The sequence below is a fragment of the Prionailurus bengalensis genome, chromosome B2 (assembly GCF_016509475.1).
Source record: "Prionailurus bengalensis isolate Pbe53 chromosome B2, Fcat_Pben_1.1_paternal_pri, whole genome shotgun sequence".
In the NCBI taxonomy this organism is placed as follows: Eukaryota; Metazoa; Chordata; class Mammalia; order Carnivora; family Felidae; genus Prionailurus; species Prionailurus bengalensis.
The window spans coordinates 102858664-102873999 of NC_057349.1; the positions used below are offsets into that span (position 1 = coordinate 102858664).

At 37.9% G+C, this 15336-nt stretch overlaps 1 protein-coding gene across 1 annotated transcript in view; it reads right to left on the reverse strand.

Moving 5' to 3' along the window:
- The window catches only part of HS3ST5 (heparan sulfate-glucosamine 3-sulfotransferase 5), a 153128-nt gene extending 139306 nt beyond the window's left edge, over positions 1-13822 (reverse strand). The window contains exon 1 of the mRNA XM_043592155.1: positions 13599-13822. The gene's annotated coding sequence lies outside the window, so the exon portion shown is untranslated. The remainder of the gene's footprint in view (positions 1-13598) is intronic.
- Between the last annotated feature and the right edge of the window lie 1514 nt (positions 13823-15336).

The window sequence follows — 15336 nt, forward strand, 5'->3', positions numbered from 1 at the left end:
GGGAATGGGATGCCTTGATCTGGCTTAGGGTGAGATGGTATTATGTGATTCCTGTTAAGAATCAACTACTGAACTTTCTTAAAAAAATTTTTTTTAATGTTTATTTATTTTTGAGAGAGAGAGAGAGAAAGAGAGACAGTGTGTGAGTGGGTAGGGGCAGAGAGAGAGGGAGACACTGAGTCTGAAGTAGGCTCCAGGCTCTGAGCTGTCTGTACAGAGCCCGACGCAGGGCTCAAACCCACAAACCGTGAGATCATGACCTGAGCTGAAGTTGGACGCTGAACCGACTGAGCCACCCAGGCGCCTCATGACTTTCTTATGTTGCATCCAAATTATTAGGAAATGCACATGAGTACCACTTTTGGATTACGCTTTTCTATGTATTGCATTTATTTACATATAAAATACAGAAAGAGAATTTATAATGTCCATGTCAATCCATATAGAATTGCTATTATTATTAACTCTGTGTAACCGGACTTCCTTCTTATGTCTCTGTGCGTTACTTCCCCAAATAGACTGAAAGCGCTTTGCGGGAAGAAATGGCATTTGCTATTTCTTTGTTACCCTTTTGAAACTGGTTCTACTTTCTACAGTAAGTGATTTATTATGCAAGTCTGAGCTCTAGACAAAAATGTGTAAGTGCAAATGCTCATTCACAATAAATGTGGTGCCTCAAGGCACGATTTCTAGCTTATAAGTATTTGGATATTATATTACATGATATTGTCTGTCAAACCATACTTTCAATCACATTACTTTATTCTTACCAATTTACATAATGTGTGAAAAGACAATGAAAGGCAAAGGTATATTCAATTTTATTCAGCTCAAGTGGCAAACTAAGACACTCTGATCACCTAGATTTACATAAAAGGGAACTCTGGCCCACTAATTCCCTTGGTTATCAGAGAGCAATTCACCTATGAAGTGATTAAAAATGGGGGAAAAAATGTTCCTTTGGGAAAAGAATATGCAAAAAATGTGATGCCTTCTAAATCACATAAATATTCATGGAAGGGGGGAGAGGAAAAAAAAGGGACAGAAATTTCCAAAGACATCACTAAGGGCTTCAGACAAAATGAATTCAATCAATCAAAAATAAGCATAAATCAGTTATTTTCAGTTTTCCTCTTCATTGGTAATCTGAAATATATTAGCCTTGTATTTTCTTAAACATCTGTTTTGTTATTGTTGAAAATAATAAACAATTAGCCTAAAATGCCTAATGTTAGAATGTTAATAATTAGCCATCACATTAATAAGAACCAGATGTAGTTTTAAATTATAATTTTCAATTAACTTTACTTACTACAGAAGACTTTAATTGAACTGTGTTTCGAATATTGGAATAGATAGAACGTCCAGTTTTTAGTGTCTTAGTCTTATAGGATTTACAAGTGCACAATAGCAAGTAAAAATTGGTCAGACTGGGGGCGCCTGGGTGGCGCAGTCGGTTAAGCGTCCGACTTCAGCCAGGTCACGATCTCGCGGTCCGTGAGTTCGAGCCCCGCGTCAGGCTCTGGGCTGATGGCTCAGAGCCTGGAGCCTGTTTCGGATTCTGTATCTCCCTCTCTCTCTGCCCCTCCCCCGTTCATGCTCTGTCTCTCTCTGTCCGAAAAATAAATAAACGTTGAAAAAAAAATTAAAAAAAAAATTGGTCAGACTGTACGGTGAACTTCATTCACTATCAGACAAAACCATCAAAACCTTGGTAAGTTCACAAGTACTCATTAAGTCGGCTGGACCCCAGGTATTTACAGCTGTTTTCCATAATCATCATCATCAATCATTTAGAGCCACATACCTAATGTTACACATACTTTTTAATTCACTTAAGATTTAAATTATATTAGTTCAATAAATAATATGCCTGGAAATACATATGAAAATTCTCTTCTGTCAATGAGAAAGCCCAACTTTGTCCTTATAAAGCCATGGTTATATCGTTCACTGCAAGCGAATTTAGAATCCATTTCTAAGCACAGAATGTACAACATTTTAAGCTGTATTGTAATGCTTAAACTAGAAGCTGTCTGAGGAAATTAATTGATACTGATTTAATTGTTTTTTTCTTTGGTTTTTTTTCTGGCATATAAAACTCCCTGGTCTTAGCAGTTTTTTTACACTTTTCTTTTTGTGTTTTGAATATACTGCCTCTCTGCTCTATTAAATCTACTAAAATTATTTTCCAATGAGTTACATAATTTTCCCTTCTGAGGATTCAGACAGCTCTCACAGGAGCCCGTATCATTTCCTAAGGACGCCAAGGGACCCAGGGCCCAGATGTTACTTAAGCTGCTTTCTAAACTCAGCATTTTACTATTTATAACTTTCTCCTTCCACAATTCCTTGAAAACGAATACAGTTGCATTTCATTTGTGCTGCATCTACTGATGAACAGGTAAGTTAATTTCATGGCTTCATAAATAATTTCATTTATTTTTCAAAGAAAGAAATCTCAAAAGATCATTCTAAATTTTTTTTTTTTTTTTTTTTTAAAGGTAATTCTGGTAGTGCTGAAGAGGTTATCAAATAAGCAAGACCATTCTGGGAGTGCAGGCACACCATTAAGATTACTTTGTGGAATTCAAAGGTATCAGCAAAACTCCTTGTTTTAAAAGAAACCTTATTTTAATAATAAGCAATGGAAAATCTCAGATAGAGGGATGTACCTGGAAACAAACTCTACTGGGATTTTAAAGGATGTATTCCTGTCCCAGTGTTACCACTAACTGGCCTCCTAGAACTGCACATACCATTTAACCTGCACAAATTAAGTACCCTCTGTGGGACTCAGTTTTCACATCTGCAAAATATAAGCAGTTGGAAGACAATTTCTGGGATCGCTTCCAGTCCCAGGAGGCTGTGATGCTATAGCATTGGTAGCACACGATGATCAACATGAAAATAATTCTTTTTTTTAATGTTTATTTATTTTGAGAGAGAGAAAGACACGGTGTGAGCTGGGGAGGGGCAGAGAAGGAGGGAGATAACAGAATTTGAAGCAGGCCCCAGGCTCTGAGCTGTCAGCACAGAGCCTGACACTGGGCTTGAACTCACGAACCGAACCGTGAGATCATGAGCCGAACTGAAGTCGAATGCTTTACCGACTGAGCCACCCAGGTGCCACATAAAAATAGTTCTTAAAGTGGCATCACGATATGAATAAATTCAAAATGACTCTAGGTTGTTTAAAAAAAAATTTTAACATTTATTTATTTTTGAGAGACAGAGCATGAGTGGGGGAGGGGCAGAGAAGGGGGGGGAGCACAGAATCCAAAGCAGGTTCCAGACTCTGAGCTGTGAGCACAGAGCGTGACGTGGGGCTTGAATTCACCGACCGCGAGATCATGACCTGAGCCGAAGTTGAAGGCTTAACTGACTGAGCCACGCAGGCGCCCCAGGTTTTTTTTTTTTTTTTAATGCGTACTCAAATGTAGAGTTCAGTCCTCATTTTTCTGATAATCAAGAATCTTATCTCAAGGGTCCTAACTACTTTCAAAATCCAGATTAATTCTAAAAGTTAATATATTCTTATGGGATGTTTAGACCTTTTTGAACTAATTTGGCATCGCTTAACATCACTGACAAGGATTATGGCTATAGTCATGCCATAATTTAAAACTACTCCATAAATTATAAAGTCTCAGGACAAAGGAAAACATTTAAATTTAAGATCATTTTTTATTCTTCACGGTTTGACCCCCCCTGGAAATTCCACAGTACTACTTGGAGAGCACTTGTTAATTAGATCACCTGTAATAAAACCAAGCAAAGAACTCTAAAGCTAAAACTTAGAAAACACATGAAGTTGATTGCTTTAATTTGGGTAAACTCTAAGGTAATTATCTCAAGCATGAATGTCAATGTATGGGAGCTTGTCATTAAAATAAGAACATTTGGAAATGTCATGTAATAATGATTCCACCCTCCAAGTCCAATCCACATATTCTGATTTTAAGACAGCCAGACTGGGGGCTCCTGGGTGGCTCAGTGGGTTAAGCATCTGACTTTGGCTCAGATCATGATCTCATGGTTTGTGAGGTCAAGCCCCACATGGGGTGAGCTCGAGCCCCCCTTTGGTAAAACATGAGCCCCACCCCACCTGGGGTGAGCCCTGCTTCTCTCTCCTTTGTCTCCATCTCTGCCCCCCACTCACTTGCACCCCATCCGCCCCCTCCCTCTCAAAATGAAAGACAAGACAGCCAGACTGAACATGGAAAAACATCTGCCAGAGGAGCGGGTCCTGGTACAACAGTATCAGATCAGCTCCTACTGCCCTGCATCCTATCACTCTCTCCCTGCCTGTCTTACTTCGTTCTCTTTCTTTCATACCTTTTTGTTGTCTATAGCATTATGTAATTCACTTACTTGTTATGATTAATTTTTATTGTCTGCATGTCCCCCTGCCAAATGGCCACGTTTTGTTCGCGGACACATCTCAAGTCCTAGAACATCCTGGCACTTAGTAGTTACTACCCGCATACTTGTTGAATGAATGAAGAAATGAAGTTTACACCGGGTTATCACGTATCCAGGTATGGGTCTTGATTCTCGGCTGGAATCACACTACTATGCATAAAAAACAAATACATTTCAAGCCAGTACAGTTTATAAATTACCTATCGGGCATAGATAGACCTTTGCTTCTCTTGTTGTACAAATCGATCCTTACATTTGGCAATATTGAGCAGGCACAATGAAAATGGAGCTGTCGTGGCCTGGCATACATACCTTACTCATGAACGAAGATCAGTTAATGGAAGAGCAAACAGAATTACCTGAGCATGCGCATGAAGACAGAGCAGCTTGCGGTTGTAAAACATCGGCTCAGGCACCATCTCACCTGACTTGATGAATGAAACTACCATCTAGAATGTTCTTACTCAAAGGATAAGACCAAAACCTTAGTAACCTACTTTATGGTAATGTGTGATTTCTGTAGTTTAACTTGCATTTGTTACAGACTTGGTTTTTCTACCGTCAGCAGACAAAGGATGAGATTTGAGCCATGTTTACTTTTTCTTTCTTTTTTTTTTTTAAAGAAGGGATTATCTTGATATGCAGGTTTTTAATGTTTATTGCTGCGACAGAGACAGGGCATGAGTGTGGGAGGGGCAGAGAGAGAGAGAGGGAGACACAGAATCGGAAGCAGGCTGCAGGCTCCGAGCTGTCAGCACAGAGCCTGACGTGGGGCTCGAACCCACAGACCGCGAGATCATGGCCTGAGCTGAAGTCGGTCGCTCAACCGACTGAGCCACCCAGGCGCCCCTACTTTTTCGAACAAAAGTGAGGGGATTCTGGCCCATGTGGTTGAGGCCTAGTAGGACCGAAAGAAATTAAACTAGAGAGAATTTATGTAAATTAGAAAAACTGTGCTACCTAGGAATAAAATGCTATTCTGAAATATAATAGCTTCATTTAAATTTCTTTTTGCTGAAGTAATAGATCATAAAGGCCAATGTATTAAATTTTTAGTTTTGAATATTTTTCTCTTTTTATTTTAATAGGAGTGGCACCCACTAGCATACATGACATTTCTTCACAATTTTAGGTCAGAAAAAAAAAATAAGCTTTTTTCCCTCATAATTTTTCATGCTCTACCAAGTCTGCCATCATACACCACTTTGCATTTATTATAAATAGGTATTACATTAGAAAAGCAATTCAACTGTATTCCATTTCACTTGTGAGGCTAAGCGGCTTTGCATGATAACTAAGTTGAGTTGACGGGACTATGCTTGAAGGGTGTGGTAACTTAGAACTAAAGTTACCTAGTTGTTTCCTTACTGAACTTAGGAATCTGAAAAATGAGGGCAGCAACAATTACAATCTGCATTCCTAAGCAGAATGAAAATTTTTGCTCAGCAGAAACCTCTTAACTGCAAAAACTCTGCAACTATATCCCGCTGCTAAAAATACCTGTCAGTGGGGAGCACCTCGGTGACTCAATTGGTTAAGAGTCCCACTTCAGTTCAGGTGATGAACTTAGGGTTCAAGCCCTGCATCGGGCTCTGCGCTGACAGTTTGGAACCTGGAATCCGCTTGGGATTCTGTGTCTCCTTCTGTCTCTCCCCTTCCCCCGCTGCACTGTCTCCCCTCTCTTCAAAAATAAATAAATGTTAAAAAAAAAAAACCAATAAAACAACAGGGGCGTCTGGATAGCTCAGTTGGTTAAGCGTCCAATTCTTGATTTTGGCTCAGGTCATGATCTCAAGGTTTGTGAGTTTGAGCCCTGCATCAGGCTCTGCACTGACAGTGTGGAGCCTGCATGGTATTCTCTCTCTCTCTCTCTCTCTCTGTCTGTCTCTCTCTCGCCCCTCCCCTGCCGGTGCTGTCTCTGTCTCTCTCAAAATAAAAATAAACTTAAAAGAAAATAAATAAATAAACTTAGAAAAAGAAAAGAATGCCTGTCGGGGTTGGGGGGGGGAGTCTGAACAGTCCATTTTCTTTCAAATCAAATAAGTTTAATGTATATGTTTAGTGGAATCTATGGTTTGTGTTTTCTTCCTATGAGAAGCAACTTGTAACTCCTTTGTGCTGATAATGAAAAAAAAAATCGCCCTCAGTCAAGTACTTAATTTTTGGTTAATAGGTAGTTTTGTTTTGATACAGAAATATTTTCCCTTGAAAATAAATTTGAATATAAGTGTTTTGCTTTATAGCAGAGAATATTACTTTTTGGACTAAAATATGGACGATGGCTATTTCTTGGGATGTTTTCAGAAGTTAGGTTTATTTTCTGAACAAACTTCTATGATAGCCCTTAAAGCTATTATTTATTTATGACTGTATGCCTTCATTATATGAGTATCCACTATAAAGTCCCTCTTTTGTCTTAATTAATGTTTTTTTGGCCCCAAATTTCACCTTTTCTGGTTTTTCTTTAAAAATTTTAAAGATTTTATTCTTAAGCCATCACTACACCCAACATGGGGCTCAAACCCACAACCCCAAGATCAAGAGCTGTATGCTCCACCGACTGAACCAGCCAGGTGCCCCTAAATTTTACCTTTTCTGGTAGTAAAATTCGAATTCCTAAAATATTTAGGCTGTATTCACCTACCCTTTCATTTAAAAAATTTTTAATAACTTTGTTTTGGTCTCATCCTTGTATTCAAGCTTATAATTTGCTTCTGCACTGTGATCTAATCGAAAAGAATTTCTTTCGGGGTGCCTGGGCGGCTCAGTTGGTCGAGTGTCCGACATCAGCTCAGATCATGATCTCACACTTTGTGAGCTCGAGCCCCGCATCGGGCTTGCTGCCGTCAGCACAGAGCTTGCATTGGATCTTCTGTTCCCCTCTCTCTCTATCCCTCCCCAGCTCCCACTCATGCTCTCTCTCTCAAAAATAAATAAAACATTAAAAAATGTCTAAAAAGAATTTCTTTTAAACAAATCAATGCATTTCTTTACATTTATTAATATGAAAGATATGACAGGGACATTCTTCCATAATATTTTAAGTTTTCTGCTAAAGGTTTTGGAAATCAGTCACTATATGGTCTGTTCACCTTGTTTGATATTTATATGTAGCTTCTTAAGCATATTTAATAGGGTGCACATTTACTTCTAATTTATGACTTTGTTAAGTTCATGTAATAACATATATATGTGAAGTCAGTAACTTCATATAATAACTTTGATCTTCTGTATCTTTAGAATATTGACCATTTCTCTATTATGAGCACAGAAAAAGCATTTTTTCCCCTCTTTCTTCCCCCATTCTTTGTGACCTAATGTTGGACATCACTTTCTTAGTGCCTTTTTTTCCTACTCTGTAATACTTCTAGAACTTGCTTTGTCAGGTGGAAATGGTACCCACCAATCCCTAGATGTTAAGAGTAAAGCCAATATACCACTTACTCCTGTCACATCCTCCTAATTCTTGTTGGTTGCTTTAGATCTATAGGGAGTTTTGCTGGTATGATCTGTATGCCACCCTCATCTACATACGTATTTCAGATTTAGTTTTAGGGTTAAACTGGTCAATGCTCACAATCAGTTCTTTTGCAGTTGTTGCCATGGTCACTTCTAGGTTTGATGGAATTTGTCCTCCAACAGTGACCTCCAGGAGGGCTCATTGATAACAGCACTTCCTGAGTTCCTCTCTGCTCAGTATATTTGCTTCTAGCTTTTATACCATGAAAGGCAGTTGGCAGGTCATATAACCCTTGGGATCCACCTTCTTTCCTATGATGACAGCGAATTCATGATCTCCCAAGGCATCTTATTCCATTGTTAGATATCTCAACTGTTATTAGATGAGTTTTGCTTCCTTTTTTAACTTTTGCCAAAACTGGTCTCCTTGAATACTTCCAATGGAGCAAGCCTATAGTCTCTACCACATAACCCCCCAGCATAGGCCAAAAGTACCACGTCGTTCATTGAAGGTGAGTTCTTAAGGCCAAAATGTCTCCAAAGTACCTTTTAGTAGACTTACTGATTTATTTACTTATTATTTTTTTAATGTTTTTTTAAGTTTATTTTTGAAAGAGAGAGAGAGAGAGAGACAGAGCATGAGCAGGGGAGGAGCAGAGAGAGAGGGAGACACAGAATTCGAAGCAGGCTCCAGGCTCTATGCTGTCAGCACAGTGCCCAACGCGGGGCTCGAACTCATGAACCGCGAGATCATGACCTGAGCCGAAGTCGGATGCTCAACCGACTGGGCCACCCAGGCGCCCCAAGACTTAATGATTTGTTATTCAGTCAGCTCAAGTCATTGCATATTCCTTGCCGTCCTGTGCCTTCCCCATAGTGTTTTTTAAAGCACTATGAGTTATCATTTCAGAGCTGGAAGGGGACACTAGGATCATCAACAACAAAGGCCTTATTTTAGGATGAAGAAACTGAAGCCCAAGGAGAGGAAAAGAGAGTTCTCCAAGGTCATGCCACTACTAGGAAGCTGAGTCCGATCTTGAACCCCAGCGATCCCAGGCAAAGGTTCTTTTCATTTCACTGAGTCCTTAAAAAAATACAATGATCATTTTTTTGTGTGTGGTGAGGACATTTAAGATCTGCTCTCTTAATCATGGGAGCTGATGGGTATGTTAACTAACCTTATTGTGGTAATCATTTTGCAATATATACGTGTATCAAATCATCATACTGTACACCTTAAATTTATATAATGTTATATGTCAATTATATCTCAATAAAGCTGAAAAAAATACAATGACCAAAAGCATTTCATTGCACTTAAAGGACTCAACATGTGCCCCATGACATAAGAGAATCTACCTAACGTCTGCTTGAAAATTATCATTTCTTTTCTTATTCCAACTATGTACGGAATGACTCATGCAGGATAGCTGTATTAGAGAATTTTCAGTGGGTCTGTTTTTCGTTTACATAAATTGTCACTTTCATTTTCTGTTTCTTGAAACTGAGAAACTTCAGATAAATGTAGATTCAGTTTTCCTACCCCAAACTCTCTAAACCATCATTTTGAAATCAAATTACACAGCTTATGCTTAAAACATAAGGGCCAGATTCTATCTTCAAATATACCACCCACTCTCTAACAGCAGAATTTGGCCCTAAAAACCCATTAACAAATATTGTCATTAAACTAAAGAGCTAATTACTTTGGATTCAGACAGAATGAACAAAAAAATCATAGGCCAACCACAGCTGGTAGTAATAATGGTGAGACTAACCGTATGTTACGCTGGAGATTTAAAGAACAAAGACATATTAACACTAATGTAACCAAACATATAAAATTATCCTCCAAATGGAGCAAGCTATTATAGTTAGAAAATTCCTGAACCGCACATTGGGATTATCTGATTCAAGAAATAAAGGATATTTCTAAGGAATTAACTGTCATAATCTGAAGTTATCAGTGTTTAATGAAGAGGGAAAATTAAAAATTTTAGTTTAGTACAATATCCACAAATGAACAGTTATATCTAAAAATCATTTTGCTCTAATTGTAAGTAACATTCTCATATTTAAATCAGTTTAAGATCGAGAGCCTTCCTTTAAGACTATTTTATTTTATTTTTTTCTTCTTTTTTAAAAAAAAATTTTTTTAATGTTTATTTTATTTTTGAGACAGAGAGAGACAGAGCATGAACGGGGGAGGGTCAGAGAGAGAGGGAGACACAGAATCTGAAGCAGGCTCCAGGCTCTGAGCTGTCAGCACAGAGCCCGACATGGGGCTCGAACTCACGGACCACGAGATCATGACCTGAGCCTAAGTCAGACACTTAACCGACTGAGCCACCCAGGTGCCCCCCTTTAAGACTATTTTAAACAAACATTTTCAGGACTACCTTACAGTTCTACAAAAGTAAATTTCCAGATAACTGAACATTTTCCCAGCCCTTGAAAAATATTTTTAAATTACATTAATAATCCATACTTAGAAACAGTTTTATATACCCTGAGAAGCAATAAAAATCAACCATAGTTTATCAGTTGAGCATAACCATTGAAAATATTTTGATATATATCATGCCAATTTTCTTCCTACGCATCTGTTGTTGTTTTTTTAATAAAAATGGGACCACATCATAATATGGTTTGTAACTTGTTGTTTTCATTTATAGCACATTATGAGCATTTCCCACACATCAAAAATTATACTTTACTACATAAATGTTCATGACTTTCCAAATTCTTAAATTGAGAATAATAAATACATTTTAATCTTTTTGGGTATTTCACAAATATCATTATTATACTATTTCATAATAACCCTAACACTCCTAGAGATTCTTACATAGCTAAATCTTTCTCCTATATTGTGCATGGTCCCAGATGGCTCTACTATCCTAAGCTGTATTTTACTTTGAGCTCTTTTTCTCCTTCAACATCAGATTTCCATATAAAGCTGACCAAACCTGAGGTAGACCTCAATTGGCTGTTTTCATTTTTAAATGAATGACATGAAAGATAATCTACTGACAACTAAAAGAATTGATGATTTTAAGTTCAATGACATAATAAGTACTCAGGTATTGTCTTCACCTCTTCAACCTTCATCTTGGATGAAAATTTCCTTCTAGCCTTCCTTACCCAAGAAATCATTACTGAAAAACACTTGCTTAGTTTCGCTCGTTAAAAAATCACAGCTCTCCAGATTGATGATTCCTGCTTTTTGTATTAGCCTTCTATGCAGCAAGTTTGGAAGAGAAAAAATGCTATTATACATGAGGGGCCAGACTAGAAGATCTTAATGGTCCATTTCTGCTCTAAAACTTTATGCTTCTATGCTTCAATAAAGTTTCTAGGGGCACCTGGGTGGCTCAGTCAGTTGAGCGTCTAACTTCAGCTCAGGTCATGATCTTGTGGTTGATGAGTTCGAGCCTCACGTCGGGCTCTGTGCTGACTGCTGGGAGCCTGGAGCCTGCTTCGGATTCTGTGTCTCCCTCTCTCTCTCTGCCCCTTCCCCACTCATGCTCTGTCTCTCTCTGTCTCAGAAATAAATACACATTAAAAAAAAAATTTTTTTAAAGTTTCTATAATTTATCCTTTTGTTGTTATATTTTACTTCCTGTGTCTGGAGGTTGTCTCACTCAGGTTCCCTGAAACTACATTGTAAGTTTTCTTTAGGGAGCCACAACTTAAGACAAATATGCCAATGATAATGAACATGACTCACTCGAGGACACAATTTCATTCTCTCTCCATCTGCTCTTCTGAGAAGGAAAAAAAGGAAAAGAACACAAAAAAGAAAAAGCAGAAGCGTAGTTTCTATATTTCTCTGAAATAAAAATATTACAGAAGATTGGCACTAAAAGCTTTATTAAATCTTATTTGAGAACTTCATTGAATTTGTATAGTACATATTTGAGGATTTTACAATTTTGGGACTATAGATTTTAGGATTTTATCATCAGATATGGCAATGAGAGCATTGCCTATTGAGAACAATACTGACAACAAATGTAAAAATTCATGATTACAGTTGATCTAATTCTGTAAATCTTTAGATTACTTGAAAAAAGTGCTACCTTGTTTAACCACGTCTATATTCATTTCCTTTGTGTAATACAAATAGCTAACATGTATAGCTAATTGCCACTCTAGGGATATACTTTTTTTTTTATTAAGGGTTTATTTTTGCCACTTGATATTTTACTGACAAGAAATTGTATACAATATGAACATGTGCACACAGAGACTTATAGGGTGAAAAAAAAATGAAATTCAATCAAAGGATTTTAATTAAAAACTTCACTCTTCACTGCGAAAATAATATCATGTTGTACCTTTAAGGAATCATCACACTTCCTGTTCTGAATATGTCTCTACTAATCACTTTTATCACCGGAGTAAGAAAACCAAACTTTTCATTAACTTAAAATTGCACACAGTAAAGATGAAGTTGCTAAATGAGATCAAGAAATATAATAAAATGATATTCAATAAATGTGCGTATAACCTGTGTTAAGGTAGCGCATGACTTAGAAGTTTTTATGTGCAAAGGAAAATGAGTAGCTGATGATGTGTTAAGCAAATCTGTTCTTTTGAAAAATCTAAGGCTGAGTTTCCCAAGTTAAGAGGAAAAGAAAATAAACTTCAAAAATAAAGAAATGCTTAGCCAATCCTGGTAATAACTCATTATTCCTATCTTCTGAGATGGTTCTTAGAATTGATCTGCTAAGCATAAACATCTGAATAAATTAAAACATTACAGAGAACGGAGAACCGGTTAAAGACAGCAAGCTTACTCTGAAAGCAAGATAGGGAGCCCTGGGACCTAGCCCATGATGCTGAACTTGAAAAAGAAGTATTAAAAGAGAACTAACAATTCAATTTGGGGGTGGGGGGTCACAAAAAGAGCACTAATTGAGCACCTCTGTGCTAAATGTGCCTTCCTTATTTATTCTTGTAGCCAAAGGAAATGGCATAAAACCCAATTTAATATAATTTAGTTTGAAAATTAGAAGCATATATTTTTTTTAATATTCATTTTTGAAAGAGAGACAGAGCGTGAGTGGGGGAGAGGCAGAGAGAGAGGGAGACACAGAAGCCCAAACAGGCTCCAGGCTCTGAGCTGTCAGCCCAGAGCCCGACGTGAGGCTCAAACCCACGGACTGCAAGATCATGACCTGAGCCGAAGTCTGATGCAAAACAGACTGAGCCACCCAGGCGCCCAGAAGCATATTATTTTGAGTGCCAACTTCAGCATTTCCCAAAGGCCCAAGACGCACATTCATCAGGATCATTTTGACGTGAGTAAATACAAATTCAGATTGCTGGGTCACATCTGAGATCCAGTCAGTCTAACTCTCTGTGAAGTATACCCAGGTATCGGAATTTTACAGACCTTCTCCCCACCCAGTGACTCTCACACACATTACAGTTTGAGAACCACTGTGATTATCGTGATGTTTTTGTGTGAAGCTGATTATCAGTTATCAAGAATACCACTTGTATTTACATTTACACGACGTATACCAACTTTCAAACTTTGTATTTGATTTTCCTTTTTTTGCTATGGAATTGCACATAGACGGCTATTTTCCTAATACTCAATAACTGCTTTTACTTTTATATATTTTGTTAAATATAGTAAATATTCACTTTTGACGTAATTAAGAGCTACACAGCCACGTGAGTGACTTCCAAAATCCACTTACCTTCAAATCCTTATGCTTATTCAGAAAAGTCTGAGCACGTACGGTGGAAAGTTTTAAGAATATATGCAGCGGACTCTCTAATCTCCACGTATTTCAAAGCTGGCCAGGGAGACTCCGGAAGTGGACACCAGAAACGCCATTGACAAGGTTAGGTACCAGTGCTGGAGCCTCCGGGTACCTGATTATCTCTGAACAGAACAGAAAAACAAGTAGTCGGTCACCTGAAATTCATAGAGAATCTGCTACGGAGAAGGTTATTTTCAGTAAACTGGCAGTGTTACTAAATTTAAACTTGGCCTGGGTTTGCGGCTCCCTGATTTAGCACAGTTGTCATTTAAAATTTCATGTCATTGTGAAGTCAGGATTGCATGATGCTGCTGTCTGCAGAGGCTTCTGGTGGAATTCATACTGCTTTCATTGACTATTTCGTCTAAACGCTGCATCAAGTGGTATTACTAATTTTATCTTTGATGTGCAGATGCCAGATTTTGGCACTGGATTTCTTTCTAAGTCAAGGTTGATGAGCTCTGTTGGAAATATATCCTTACATGAGACTCTATCACACCCCACAAAAGATAAAATGTGATACTTATACAAAATCCCAACGGAATCATCTGGTGCTTCTGCTATATTTTCTTTCACATGGTAATGCTTGCCAAGATAACTAGACATAAACAAAAATAATATCCTTTCTAGTCAATCTGTGTTGCCTACTTAGGGAAACCAAAATTCTAGCATCTTTGCTGAGTAAGTTAAGCAGACGTTGGTAGTGGCTAATGGAAAAAGGGAATAAAACATCTATTTTTAAAACTGGTAACAGATCATGAAAATATTCTCCTCAAGGGTAGAGAAAGCAACACACACAGATAAGTACGAAGTCAAATACAAAATGACAAGAGTGTAATACACACGTCAGCACAGACTATACTGTAAAACAACAGTTTTTCATGGAAGATTCTAATGCTTGGCCACCCCAAAACCATGCTCAACTTTCTTCTTCCTTTCTATGTCTCATACATAGAGAACAGAAAATCAAATCAAATGTTCACTTTCCCAGTCTTCCAACTGCTAAGAATGGTTACGTGATTCCCTTCTGGCCCTTTAGCTGTAAGAAGCATGCTGGGCAAGAAATGCAGGCAGTATTTTATTGTATTGATGAATAGAAAGATTCCTGTCCCTCTTCTCTATTCCACACAACTGCCTGCCTGGAATGAGGATGTGCTACTTGGAGGTAAAGCAGTCATCTTGTCGCCACGATGTAAAACACTACGAAAATCTAGAAAATCACAAAGATGTAGGTCCTGCTACTGATAAGCAGCTGAGTCAACACTACCAACTGCTTCCTCTGGAATTCTACTTGTTTAACTCATTGGGTTTTCTGGTGCTTGCTAACGGAATCACTGCAGGCTGACAAAGTGTTCAAAAAAAACGTTTGCTAGAAAGTAAATGCCACTGATGTAACTGCAGGGATATCTATCTTTTTTACATTATAATCTGCAAGTTCTTATTCTGTGGAGTCAAAGACAGGCTTCATTCTGACAGAGGTTGGAACTTGGCTTCTTTTTCACTTCTAGGAAAGCTGTGCATGTGGGGAATAATGGGTCACAGGATGACGGTAACTAATTAAAACAAAATGAAATGGAAAGACTCGTTTAGAGATGGGTTTGGAAGAAGAGGGTGCAGTATCATGGTTTTAAAAAGGATCTCATCTTTGCTATAAGCCAAAGCTATCACATTG